The sequence below is a fragment of the Lolium perenne genome, chromosome 4, assembly GCF_019359855.2.
Source record: "Lolium perenne isolate Kyuss_39 chromosome 4, Kyuss_2.0, whole genome shotgun sequence".
Classification (NCBI taxonomy): domain Eukaryota; kingdom Viridiplantae; phylum Streptophyta; class Magnoliopsida; order Poales; family Poaceae; genus Lolium; species Lolium perenne.
In genome coordinates this window covers 313766735-313781207 of record NC_067247.2, presented here as the reverse complement: position 1 = coordinate 313781207, position 14473 = coordinate 313766735, and positions in this window count along the sequence as shown.

Sequence of the window (14473 nt, the reverse complement as noted above, 5' to 3'; positions counted from 1 at the left end):
GAGCCGATTGCACCCTTGACTTAAAAACTGACAGGGTAACAGCGGGCCAGAGCTTCACTTGCAGTGTCATAGGGAGATGGGGCTGGATATCCTCGAGGATGCCTTTAACTTCCTCGGAATTTTCAATCAGGGTCTCAGTTGAGGAAGAAAGCAAGTCTTTGAGACGCTGGAGTGGACCATGGACCGTACTAGGATTCGGCTCTCCACTTGCCTTGGAAGAAGTTGGTTCGATGGATTCTGGATCGAACGTCAGCAAGCTCGAGAGATCACAACCCTGATAGGGTAAACAAAGTGAGTTTAGCATGCAATGAAGAAATTGATGAAGCCAAGGAGGAGGGGCATACCTCTCCCAGGGTAGGAGGAACAGCCGATGTGGTTACGATCGGCTTTCCTGTGGATTTGGATGGGTCAGCCACTTGGGCAGCCGCGATCGTCGAGGTGGCTAGGTCCAGGGTGGCGGACGGCATCGGTACCTCCTCAACATCTCCGCTAGAAGTTTCTTCGGTCTGCAGGAGGAAGTGATTAGCCGATCCAAATGACAACGGGTTAGCATGAAGTATGATCAGGGAGATAATTACATTTGAGACCTCCTGGCTTGACGAAGAGGCTCGTGGGTTCTTACGAGCCCTTTTGACGCAGCGGCGCTTCGTGCGTGACCCCGATCTGGTCGGGGCTTGGGGAGCAGGAGGTTTAGAGATCGACCTTTTCTTAGAAGCCGGCGCTGGTGAAGCCGTCTGGCTTTGGGTGGTAGACCTCTCGGAATTGCCCGAGCTCGAGTCCCCCTGACTGGATTCTTCGGCCCCGCTGGAGGTTTCTTCAATGGAAGGCTGTAGGAAAGAATACGAGCGTATTGTAAAGGATTTGGAAAGTGGATAAAACGTGGACAGGGCCTGAACCAACTTACACGCAAGCTTTCTTGTGCAGGAGCTTTACGCTTCAGGGTTTTCCTGGCAGCCACCTTCCTCACTGCCGTCCTCGCCTGAGTCGAGGCTCGGGGGGCAACTGGCCCCGGAGATGCTTTATATTTGGGAGCCGATTTCGGTGAAATCGGCTGACTCTGCATTATGACTTTCTTCAGGGGTGGTGAGCTCTGGCAGAAGAGAACCACTGGTGCCGGAGGAAGGAATTCGAAAGGGGAACCGTCGGCTTGTGTGGGAGCCGGACCATCTTGTTGCTGACAGGAGATGGAGTCAGGTCACAAACAATCACCAAAATGCTGTTACAAGAAATGTTTAAGTGATGGTACCTGGTCCGCAGGGATGTCATATTCGGCATCAAGTTCTCTCAGCAACGGTCCTAGAGCCCTCCTGAAAACGTGGGTCTTCCACATGGACCACCAAGTTTCGAAACCGTCGGTAGTGAAGGAGAAATGGAGGTCGCGGGGAATTGGAATGGCCAAAGCGTCAAAGAAGGTATAACACCTTTGAGCAGTAAGGATGTCAGGCAGTTCAGCTCTACTTGCTGTCAGGTGATGCAAGAAGAAGTGTGGAGGCACCTGTCCGAGACCAAGCTGTCGGGCTGCTACTACCGGTTGATAACATTCATAACCGGGCTTGATGATCCGGTTCGAGGTACTGCCAACAGGGAGGAAGCAAGGACGAATCATGAGGGAGTACAAATGCTGGGTGCTGGCGTCATCGGCAAAGTCATCCAATCGGAAAGAGACTGGGTTTTCAAAATTTGCCGATTCAGTATAAGGGTGGAACAGGGGATTGTCCAAACCTTGGAAGAAAATCTTAAACCACCCTGCTGCTTCCTTGGGGATCAGCCTGCTGCCTGGGAGACCATACAGGGCTTGGCCATAGCTGGTGCATCGAATTTCCTTTCCATTTACATCCGGAAAGGTGCAGGTGGTCAGCGGTGGGAAGTCTGGGATTTGGTTTTGGAAGTATAGTTGGGCCCACAACTGAATAAACCACCAGGGGCCGCCAGTTTTGACTGTCTTTTGAGAAAACAGTTTGACAGACATCAGTTGAAGGGATCGATAGACCTCTCCAAGAAACAGTTTGCCTAGGCCGAGTTGGGTGCCTTTAGCAAGTTCATAGGCCAGGGAGAGGTAATTCTTGGTAGGAGCAAGTGATGGGCCACAGAATATGAAGTGCTCCAGCCAAAAGTTCAGGAAGGCTGTGTGTTCCCTCTCTGTCACGGGGCCTTTGTTTTTCATATAACGATTGAGATAGGCGCCCCAGCTGGTACACTCTTTTTTAGAGGAAAGAGTGAAAGGGACTTTTGGCAGTTTGAATGCAGAAGGGCTGGGGGATGCAATGTCTAGGCCTGTGATCATGGCCACATCCAGCAGAGTCGGGGTCATAGGGCCATGGCCAAACATGAAGCAGTTCAGTGCATCAGACCAAAAGTAGCCGATGGTTTTCAGGATGTTCTCATTCTTCTCAAGAGGAGATAATGATAATGACAAGGCATCGGCTATCCCTATGGTTTCCCAAGTGGCATAATGGGTTTTTGATACTCTATTGTACCATGCCACCCAACCCTCGGGAGGATTAGGCCAGGCTCGCAAGCAGCCGGCCCAGGAAGTCAGATCTAGGTTCTGACTCACGAAGGGGATTCTGTTAGCTTCGCACGAAATTAACAGGGCGGGACTCTCGGAAGAACGAGGGCCGAGGCACATCGAATTTGCGAGAGAAGGATGTGGCAGAAGAATGTCTGAAACCTAAATTAATAGCGGAGCGAAACATTAATCCAGGTGTTTGCCATTAATCCCATGTCAAGTCGAACGGCGAGAGGAGGTTGAGGATTACCTTCAGACCAGAAGCCGTGGTGTCGGTGTTGGATGATTCCGCCATGGGATGCGTTGAAGGAATTGGGGGCGGCGCGGTCGAGATCTGTGTAGGTGGTTTTGAGTTGGAACTGCTCAGGCGGCGATTTGGGGATCTGAGTTTGCCTTTTCAGAATGAGGTCGTAGGTTACCATTTGGAAGGGCGGCTAGGTCGACTTTACTCGTGTTTTTATGATAGGGGCCGGTGCGATGCCATCGGCTCTTTTTGGAGATTTGGTGACTTTGACTATCGGCAAAATAGTTGACTGAAAATACTTCTTCATTAACAAAGGAGGGTTTTTTACAATGAAGAGCCGATTGCTCAAAGAAAGATGAACAAAAGAAGAACAGATTGCTCGCGTACTACTAGTCCTATGTCACTGATCCTCGCTGCCCTCATCGTCGGCGTCGTAGCTGTCACCGGCGCTACTTCCGGAGAACTCCTCGTCACTGCTGCCCCAGCCTTCGACCGGAGCTTCTTCCTCTTCGTCATCATCGTCATCTTCACTATCTACCCAAGCGCGGAGGCGCTTCGCCGGCGGGTACCCAGCGGAGGAGGAGGAATCATCTTCCTCCTCTTCTTCCTCCACATCCTCGTCTTCCTCTTCCTTATCAGAGGAAGTGGGGTTCCTCCATGAGGGGAGGTCATTCTCGTTTTCGCTCTCCAGTTCCCCTTCAACGAGGAGGTGGAGGTCGCCTTCCTCATCGGTCAGGGGCATGTCGCCATCTGATATGAGATCGAAGTCCCACTCAGGCTCCGACATTGGCTCGCTTGGGGAAGAAGATTGGAAAGAGAGGCCGGAGGAGACGGAGGAAGAAGAAGACATTGCTACAGGGAAAGAAGGTTTTTTGGTACCGATAGCTAAAACAGAGGAAGGGGATGAAGGAGGCTAGTCAATCGGCACAGTTTAATAAGGAGGAGCCTAATGGGGATTTAAAGCCATTGCAGTTTCCAAGGAAGTGGTGCTAAAGTTATCAAATTTTGCAAGAAGTCAAGGAGGCAAGGCATCAGGATGGAGGATACTGCAACGATTCTGCCACGACATGACCTGACGAATAAAAAAAAAGAGTGATTTTGGAATTACCGATTCCAAAACCAGGGGGGCATGTGTTATCACCAGAATTTGACCAAGTCAGAGGTGGGCCACGATCAAGATGGGCTTGAAGATTATATACGGAGGAAATATATGGATCGGCCTTTATATGCAAAATATGGGCTAGTTAGCCCGTAACATAGTAGATTACGTGTCGTTTTAGTTAGAGTTGGCTTCGTGCACGGTTGGGATTATTCCCACGTTAGAAAGTCCCCTGGACTATAAATATGTATCTAGGGTTTATGAAATAAACAACAACCAACGTTCAACCAACCAAATCAATCTCGGCGCATCGCCAACTCCTTCGTCTCGAGGGTTTCTACCGGTAAGCAACATGCTGCCTAGATCGCATCTTGCGATCTAGGCAGCACAAGCTCCACGTTGTTCATGCGTTGCTCGTACTGAAGCCTTTTTGATGGCGAGCAACGTAGTTATCATAGATGTGTTAGGGTTAGCATAGTTCTTCGCGTAACATGCTATCGTAGTGCAACCCTTGCATGTCTAGCCGCCCTCACACCTATCTTAGGTGTGGGGGCAGCACCCCGCTTGATCATTATTTAGTAGATCTGATCCGTTACGGTTGCTCCTTGTTCATCAAGGATTAGTTTAATATCTGCAATAGTTAGGCCTTACAAGGGGCTGGAGGATCCAGCGGCACGTAGGGTGTCGTTCGCTAGTCCTAGACAGGATGTTCCGGGGATCAACCTCGTGTTGGTTTTTAGGCCTTGTCTAGGATCGGCTTATGATCACCGTGCGTGGCCGCGAGGCCCAATCCTGAGTAGGATGATCCGATTATGCGGTGAAAACCCTAAATCGTCGTAGATCTCATTAGCTTTATCTTGATCAAGCAGGACCACCATATATTCGTGCACCCCGTACGAATCATGGGTGGATCGGCTCCTTGAGCCGATTCACAGGATAACCTGAGAGCCGATCGAGGCTCGTATTTAATGTTTACGTGTATGCCATGCAGGAAACTAAGCGAGGCATCTCCATCACCTTCCTGACCAGGTATAGGTCAGGTGGCACGCCCTTGCAATCAGCATCGGACGTGTGACCAGAAGGCTTTGCGGGCCGTCGCTCAGAGGGACCTCGGCCAGCCGCAGCCCTAGGTTGTTCCCGGCTCTACGGTGTTGCCCGTCGCTGCCCGCCGGTGGGTTTCGGACGTCAACACCATTGCAAAACTTATTAAACCCTAAACCACATCCCTCTTGTCATCAATCTTTGAGAAATAAAATAAAAAGGAAAGATCTTATTTAAGAAAAAGGCATATGCAAGCCTATGGATACTTGTGGAAAATGAGGAGCTTTGCCTTATCTACCTTGAGTAGATGAATTGAAATACCTCAACACACTCAACAAAGCACTGACCAACCAATTCAAGTGTGAAACAAAATAAAATCAAACTTATGCATAGAGGCATATGTGCCTATGGCTATTTTTGTAAAACTTTAACCTAGGCCTTTCTACTTTATTTACAGGATTGGAAAACCTTCTTAAACCTTATCTAGTACTTCTCCAACCCAATCCAAAATGAAACAAAATATTTTTAAAAAGAAAGTAATAATGCCATAGAGGCATATGAGAGCAAAATATCAAATTTGTGAAATTGAGGATCTTGACCCTAAGACTTCTAGTGAATGGTTGGATCACTCCTATATACCATTTCACCACTCAACAACATCAATTGGGTCAAGCCTAGTCAAATTAAAAATCAAATGCCACATATGCATAGAAGCATATGTGACACATAGCCATTTCCACCAATTCTTGACCTATGCACTTCTACCTTGACCAAATGGTGTGAAACCATCTCTAAACCTAATCTAACCCTAAATTGACCCTCAACCTTGCTCAAGAAAAGCAAGGGGAGCACCTTACAAGAATAAGAAAAATTGACACATCACCTCTCTTGTATTTTGGCCAATTTTACAAATCTTTGAGCTAGACCTTTTGGAATGGTTTCAATGGTTGGGAAATGTTTCTAAACTAATAAGAATCACATTAGAGTCAAGGAAAGTCAAACCAAATGGAGAGAAATCCAATAGTGAGATAATTCCATTTTTCACTCACATACACATTTAGCCAAATTATCAAATCTTGACCTAGCCACCTCCATTGCCTCAAAATGGTTGGAACCTTTTATCCAACTCAATCTAACGCCAAATAAACCTCACTCTTGTCAAATTGAAGCAAAGAAAAATAAAAGAATAAAAGCTAGAAAATCCCAAAACCCTTACATATGGTGTATGCCATTTTTATAAATCTTGACCCTAGACCATTTTGGCTTTCACCAATAGTTGTAATATGATACTAAACACTTATTACCACTATTGGAATCAAAGAAACCCAATTCAAATCAATTTCAAACTCAATTGGGGATCACATGTGATATTGGTCAAAACTGCCATTTATATTCTGGTCACTACTTTGAGCCTCTCTATTTCAAGTTTTTCAAACTAAACTTTCCCAACTCTTTGCATGCCATCCAAGAGCACATCAAGGTGAACAACTTTGGTGAAGAGCACCATGCCAAAATCATCTTTGACCAATAACTATGCTCATGCAAAGTTGAGACTTTTTATTATGATCAACAATCTCACTTTGTCACCTTTTGCAATTCTTTGAATTTCTAAATTCCACCACCACCAATGTGTGATGTGGATCATCTGAAGCAAGTCCAATCCACCCCTCTCACCATTTTCAAATTTTGATGCACCTTTCAAATTGGACAAAAACTAGAAATCCAAATATACCTCAAATCCCAAAATCACTATTTCTAATAGTGTTAGCCAACCATACTCAAACCCTTGACTCCTACATGTCCCCTTGTCCCCCTCTCACCTAAACCCTGCATAGCAACCCTAGGGGAGGGCCAAACCTGGCCATGTCAAGCTATGCCGACCATGGAGCATCTAGCCCTTGCCAACCCTAGTTCTCTCACCCCTAGCCCTAGCCATCGTGTCTCTCTGACCCTCCTTGATCCCCTGAACACGCCGGTGCCCTCCATTTGTTGAAAGGTGGACCACAACGCCCAGGCCAGCACACGCCCGCGACGTCCTGGCGCGACAGGAACGGCATGGACGCGCCGAAGCGTGTCTGCCGGCGCGCGCCACGGCCACCCGTCGCCCCGACGTTCTGCGCCACCCCTGGCCCCCCTCTCTGCACCCTGAGCATCGCCGCCGCGACCAGAGCCCGCCAGACACGCGCCATTACTCGCGCGAGGACCACCGCCGCCGACATCGTCGCCCCTCCTCCGCACCTGTGCCGCCAGACCTCGCCGTCGCGCGCACACACCAGACCGTCCCCCACCTCGCCGTCTAGCCTCCTAGCACCGCCTCGACCTCACCTACCTAGCGCCGCCCTCGCCTACCCCCATTACTCGCCGGAAACGTCACGACCCTGCCGACTTCACCGCAGACCTCTGGCCACCTCGCGTCGCTATAAAAGGAGGACACCCGCGGCCAATTCATTCACACCAGTCGCCTTCCCTCCTCATCCTTGATCTCCTCGACCACCTCCCCCTTCCCAATTCCGCCGGAGTAGCTCCAATTTCACCGGGGACCGCCGCCGCAGTAGCTCGACGGAGGAGAAGCTCCAGGCCACCTCAGCCGCTCCCTCGACCCTCCATCGACTCGCCGTCGTCTCCAACGTCGATCGCCTGCATCGCCAACCCTCGCCGGGCCTCCGACCAGCCGCCGTCGACCCCCTCTGCCGCGCCAGGGTTTGCTCACCATCGCGGAAGGTGACGATCGTGCACCGTCCGATTCTCTTTTAATCCAACGCTTCGCACGCCTGCGTACCGGTTCGGGTTTTAAAACCCACTGACGGGTGGGTCCCCCTGTCAGCTGGCCCGCTGCGCTGGACGCACTGCTGGGCCGGCCCAACTCCTCTGTGCCGCGTTTCAAACCTTTCAGCCCACCTAGTTTCCCGCCGGCCCTCTTAATTCAAATCGAGTTTAATTAATTCCAAATGAATTTCAATACAGCACAAACTTTGAAATTCAATAGTTTCAAATCTACTGAACCAAAATTTATGAATTTTATACCGTTGGAAAACTAGTGAAATTATCTATCAAATGCCACTGGTCCCATCTCAAAATTATTTGTAGAATTAATCTGACAAAAAGAACAAGTCAGGGACTTTTGCACATTCAAATAATTCTTAAAAATCAACCAAGATAGATATTGAGTTGATTCCAACTCCAATAGCTCACCTTTGACTTACACTAATTGTTTATGCAAGAAAATGGTGTGGTCACTTTGCATGATCATGCCCTAGTTTAAGTAGTGGATAATATGGCTAGTTTAACGAGTGGATATTGTCCAAAACTATTAAGTAATTCTTATGAAGTCCTATACTTCATCTAAACTTTGTCTCAAATGAATTCATGTGAAGTTTGGACCCCTGGCCAAACTCATTTATATGAATTACTTAGAGATTTAAATCATATGTAGTGTTATTAAATGGTATGAGGTACTCTACCTCATTTAAACCAATTTCTCAAATGATGATGATGAATGGTTGACTTGGGTCAACATGATTCATGTATGATTGTTTGAGAAATTAAATCTTAAGAAGATTTCAATGAGAGAAAAGTATTTCTCAAGAACCATATGGAAATTATCATTTACATATGTAAGGAGAGGAAATTATTTTCCTCAAGCAACACAACCAATGCACCCCAATTGTAGTAATTGTGTGAATAGAATAGTTGGTGTAAATACAAGTAAGGTTAGAATAGCCAATGAATTGTTGATGATGTTAAATCACCTCAATGGTAGTTGTTAACCTAGTTCCAACTATGTGTTAAATCATATGAGAGGTTTCCCTCTCATTTAAATCTTGGTCTCAAGTAATTCAACATGAGGTAGTGACCATGGTCTATATAATCTCATATTGAGTATTTGGTGACATTAAATCACTACCATGTTAGTATTAAATTGCATGAGGTATGGAACCTCATTTAAATCATTTTCTTAAAGGATGAGTATGAAGAGGTTGACTTTGGTCAACCTAGGTCATATATTGTCATGAGAGAAATTAAATCTTAATAAGATAATGAGAGGAAATTATTTCTCTAAATAATTAAAAGTAACACCTAAGTTAGTATGAGAGGAAATTATTTTTCTTGAATAAGAAAAACACATTCACCAACTTAATAGTAAGGTGTGATGCTAGTTTAAGTTGTGTACCTCATGTGTGTGCTTAGTTTAGTATGTAAGTTTGGTATGATGATTGTGTACCCCGCATTCGTATTTTAGACGCTAGTACCGGAGACTACCAGGAGGAGGAGGACTTCTACAAAAAGGAAGGAGAAGAGAACTTGGACCCCCACTTCAACCAAGGCAAGCTAATATTCTTGCAAGCTATTACCAATGCAAGCTAGGCTTTTGCAAGCTATAATGTTGCAAGTTAACCCCAATGCAAGATAATACTCTTGCAAAGTGCAAAGCTCACTAGGAGCAAGGCATTATCCTATTTACTTTATGCTTATGATCCTATTTCCCCGTTTTACTTTACAAGCTTTATTTACTTTGGTTTTATCAAAGTATTTTTTTTGATTCATGATTCACTTGGTTAGTATTGGATTAGTACAAGAGTATCAAGGTTAGCCTAGAAGCAAAGCAAAGTACTTAGCACCCCTCATGCTTAGATGCTAGTGCTAAATTAAAGGTGAATACCTTAGTTGGGAACTTGTGAAACGAAATGACTTTGAAAACCTTGGAATGATGAGTCATTCTATTGAAAGATTTTGAAGGTGAATATGATCTGTGAATGACTTGGTGAACTTTACAAAATCTGATGGTTGGGTTCAGATGCGATACCATTCCAATTTTACAAGTACCCCCACAATACCTGAATCTGGGTAGGGCTTAACCGGAAGTTTGTGTGTCTTAGTATGGGTTCCCTCTAAACAAGCGTCATCGGGGTTATGCCGAAAGCTGCCTCTACAACAAAAGAAATGAGATGATATGACGCGAAATGAGGTGAATGTCCGGCCCAAGCCCTGTGCAGTTCCCAGGCTGACAGTTTGTCTTCACTGGGAGGCCAAGCTCATGGGGAGAGGTGCCTATACTAGGGTATGTTAATGAAAGGTTATGATTGGTAGTTCGCGTACTGCGTACGATAAATCAGGGCCAGTTACCCCTGACGAGCTATTGCAATTGTTGTGGCACAAGTGTACAACCTCTGCAGAGTTAAACCTATTCGAATAGCCGCGTCCTCGGTTATGGACAGTTGGAAAGGCCATACTGTTCCGTCATCAGAACTTTTCGAAAACTAGGAATGGTGAAGGGAGACTGGTGAATTTGAACTTGAAAGGTGACTTTGGCTCCGAATCACAACAGAGTTGTGGGAATGACACTAATGTTCCCACTTGAGTTAGTTAGCACCTGAAGAGTTGTTTACAAAAATGTTTGTGAACTAAAATTGGCTTTATGCAAAATAAACTAGAGCTTAGCACCCCTTACTAGAATTGTTAGCACTTACATTAGTATTAGTTTGCGAGTACTTCAAAGTACTCACGGCTGTGTCCCTGGCTATTCAAATGGCCAGACTATGAAGGGGAGCAGAACTATCAAGATGACGACCACCAGGATGTCCACGACAACTAGGGAATCTTCTGACGTCAGACGTTGGCCTGTGGACTCAAGAGTCCCTTCTACTTACGCTTCCGCTATGAAACTATGAACTTTGTGTATGTTGATCCCTAGATCAACTATTTGTGTAATATGGATCATGTGATCTCTATTTGTAAGACGACTACGGTATGTAATGAATGATGACTTATGATATTCAACTGTTATGTCTCGCAACAACAATATTCCTGGGATTGCGATGTATGGCATAACAGGCATCTGGACTTAAAAATCCGGGTGTTGATAAGTTGGTATCAGAGCCATTGTTTGACCTTAGGAGACCCTAGTTAGAATGGACGTCTGAAAAACTTAGTTTCAAAACAAATGAAGTGAATATTTATGAAAAACTTATTCTCACCCTTATCCTTGAGATCTTTTCAAAATCAACATTCATACTCTACTTTCTTTGCAAGCCTGCATAAAATTTTGCACACTTGACTACTTCTCTAACTCATCCTCTTTGCTCGCAGATGGAGTACCAATGGGAGTTCTATCAGCTTGGTCACGAAGGCGACCTAAAGTTCGAAAAGGAGTTGAAGCAACTAGTGGAATATCTAGGACACCCGTATCCCGAGTTCTTCGGAATACCCCTCAAAACTCAGTTAGGAGAACCACCTCGGTGGGACGTTTCTACTGATCTACGAAGGAAGCATGATGCCCCGGTATGGGAAACCATATGGTTTTCTGTAACAGGAAGCACTTGGAGGGAAGGACTAGTCAAAGCTATGCAAGAAGCTATTTCCCGTCTATGTGGACAAAATGAGGACAAGATCAAGAACACTCGTTTCATCTACTACCCAAGACATGACTCCATGGGAAGACCGATGACCATGCCCCCAACCCCGGAGATGACCCCCTATGTAGCACATCAGGACTTCAGGCAGTACAAAACCCGCAGGGATTTGGACAACGCCCTCGCCTCTCGCCAAGCACATCACCCGTGAAGATGAAGAATCCACCCGGAAGAGTAGTATCACCCCAGCACTTAAGTAGGTGTGAGTTGTATCAGGATCCCCTTGTATCGTAGAGCGAATGAATGGTTCTTCAAACCAATGGTGTGTTAGATTTGTAATGTGTGATGTTTGGTATGAATGAAAAAGTGTTGCTGGTTTTTACCCCCTCAACACTACTCAAGTTTTCAAGTTTTGAACTTTTGAACTTTAACTCAAACAAACCATCGAAATTTCCCTCTTATCTCATCGTCTACCTCAATCTTCAGATGGCCCCTCCTACCCGCAACCACTCCCGTGCCCAGGCCAACCAGATGCACATTGAGCACGCTAAGATGACTGACGCCATCAAAATCCTTGCCATGGAGCGCAAGGCACTTCGCCATCAGCACGCCAAGAAGGACTACCTCATCGCTCGCCTCCGCGTGAGGATAGCATCACTGGAGCAGCTCATCCCAATACCCAACCATGCCCCCAGAGACAAGTCCACGGTGACTTGCTATGCATGTGGTGTTACTGGTCATTACTCTAATAAGTGCCCGATAAAAGCCGCCAACAATGCCCCAAGGACTGGAAGCAATGCTGTACCCATTGCCCAAAAAGACAAGTCAACGGTAACCTGCTATGAATGTCGAACTGTGGGTCATTACTCCAATGAATGCCCCAAGAAGCTTGCCAAGACTGCCCCCAATACCACTACACCTGCCCAGCAGCAGCACCGTATCGCAACTAGAAGAAAGTTTGCTCCAAACTACCCGAACAACCGCAACGGTCGCTACTACAACATGACGGCCACCGAAGCGCAAGAAGCACCTCAGAATATGCCAAGTATGTTCCCTGCTAAATCATATCACCCAATCTCTCATAGGAACCTAACTTTTCTTAAAATCTCGGGACGAGATTTGTTTAAGGGGGAAGGGTTTGTAACACCCCAAATTTCAAAACAAAGAGAAAATAAATTTCCTTTTTCCAAAAATGAGAACCAACAAAAACTTTTCTTATATAGGGTACTATGCTTAGTGCTCCTACCTAATACTTGTGTTTTTGCCATGATGAGTGTTATTATGCTTAGGTGATAAACCCTAAAACCCTAAAGTGATCAAGTGAAGATCACAAACCAAATGAAATTTAAAGAGAAAGAAATCAAATAAGAAAAATCCTAAACCCTAACCTTCTCAAAGATCATTTGGATCTATTTTGAGAAACCTAAAATAAAGGAAAAGCCATATGTGGGCCTATAGCCTTAATATGTAAATCTTGAACCCTACCTTTTCTTATTTTGCTAAATGGTGGTGAACCATTGCAAAACTTATTAAACCCTAAACCACATCCCTCTTGTCATCAATCTTTGAGAAATAAAATAAAAAGGAAAGATCTTATTTAAGAAAAAGGCATATGCAAGCCTATGGATACTTGTGGAAAATGAGGAGCTTTGCCTTATCTACCTTGAGTAGATGAATTGAAATACCTCAACACATTCAACAAAGCACTGACCAACCAATTCAAGTGTGAAACAAAATAAAATCAAACTTATGCATAGAGGCATATGTGCCTATGGCTATTTTTTGTAAAACTTTAACCTAGGCCTTTCTACTTTATTTACAGGATTGGAAAACCTTCTTAAACCTTATCTAGTACTTCTCCAACCCAATCCAAAATGAAACAAAAGATTTTAAAAAGAAAGTAATAATGCCATAGAGGCATATGAGAGCAAAATATCAAATTTGTGAAATTGAGGATCTTGACCCTAAGACTTCTAGTGAATGGTTGGATCACTCCTATATACCATTTCACCACTCAACAACATCAATTGGGTCAAGCCTAGTCAAATTAAAAATCAAATGCCACATATGCATAGAAGCATATGTGACACATAGCCATTTCCACCAATTCTTGACCTATGCACTTCTACCTTGACCAAATGGTGTGAAACCATCTCTAAACCTAATCTAACCCTAAATTGACCCTCAACCTTGCTCAAGAAAAGCAAGGGGAGCACCTTACAAGAATAAGAAAAATTGACACATCACCTCTCTTGTATTTTGGCCAATTTTACAAATCTTTGAGCTAGACCTTTTGGAATGGTTTCAATGGTTGGGAAATGTTTCTAAACTAATAAGAATCACATTAGAGTCAAGGAAAGTCAAACCAAATGGAGAGAAATCCAATAGTGAGATAATTCCATTTTTCACTCACATACACATTTAGCCAAATTATCAAATCTTGACCTAGCCACCTCCATTGCCTCAAAATGGTTGGAACCTTTTATCCAACTCAATCTAACGCCAAATAAACCTCACTCTTGTCAAATTAAAGCAAAGAAAAATAAAAGAATAAAAGCTAGAAAATCCCAAAACCCTTACATATGGTGTATGCCATTTTTATAAATCTTGACCCTAGACCATTTTGGCTTTCACCAATAGTTGTAATATGATACTAAACACTTATTACCACTATTGGAATCAAAGAAACCCAATTCAAATCAATTTCAAACTTAATTGGGGATCACATGTGATATTGGTCAAAACTGCCATTTATATTCTGGTCACTACTTTGAGCCTCTCTATTTCAAGTTTTTCAAACTAAACTTTCCCAACTCTTTGCATGCCATCCAAGAGCACATCAAGGTGAACAACTTTGGTGAAGAGCACCATGCCAAAATCATCTTTGACCAATAACTATGCTCATGCAAAGTTGAGACTTTTTATTATGATCAACAATCTCACTTTGTCACCTTTTGCAATTCTTTGAATTTCTAAATTCCACCACCACCAATGTGTGATGTGGATCATCTGAAGCAAGTCCAATCCACCCCTCTCACCATTTTCAAATTTTGATGCACCTTTCAAATTGGACAAAAACTAGAAATCCAAATATACCTCAAATCCCAAAATCACTATTTCTAATAGTGTTAGCCAACCCTACTCAAACCCTTGACTCCTACATGTCCCCTTGTCCCCCTCTCACCTAAACCCTGCATAGCAACCCTAGGGGAGGGCCAAACCTGGCCATG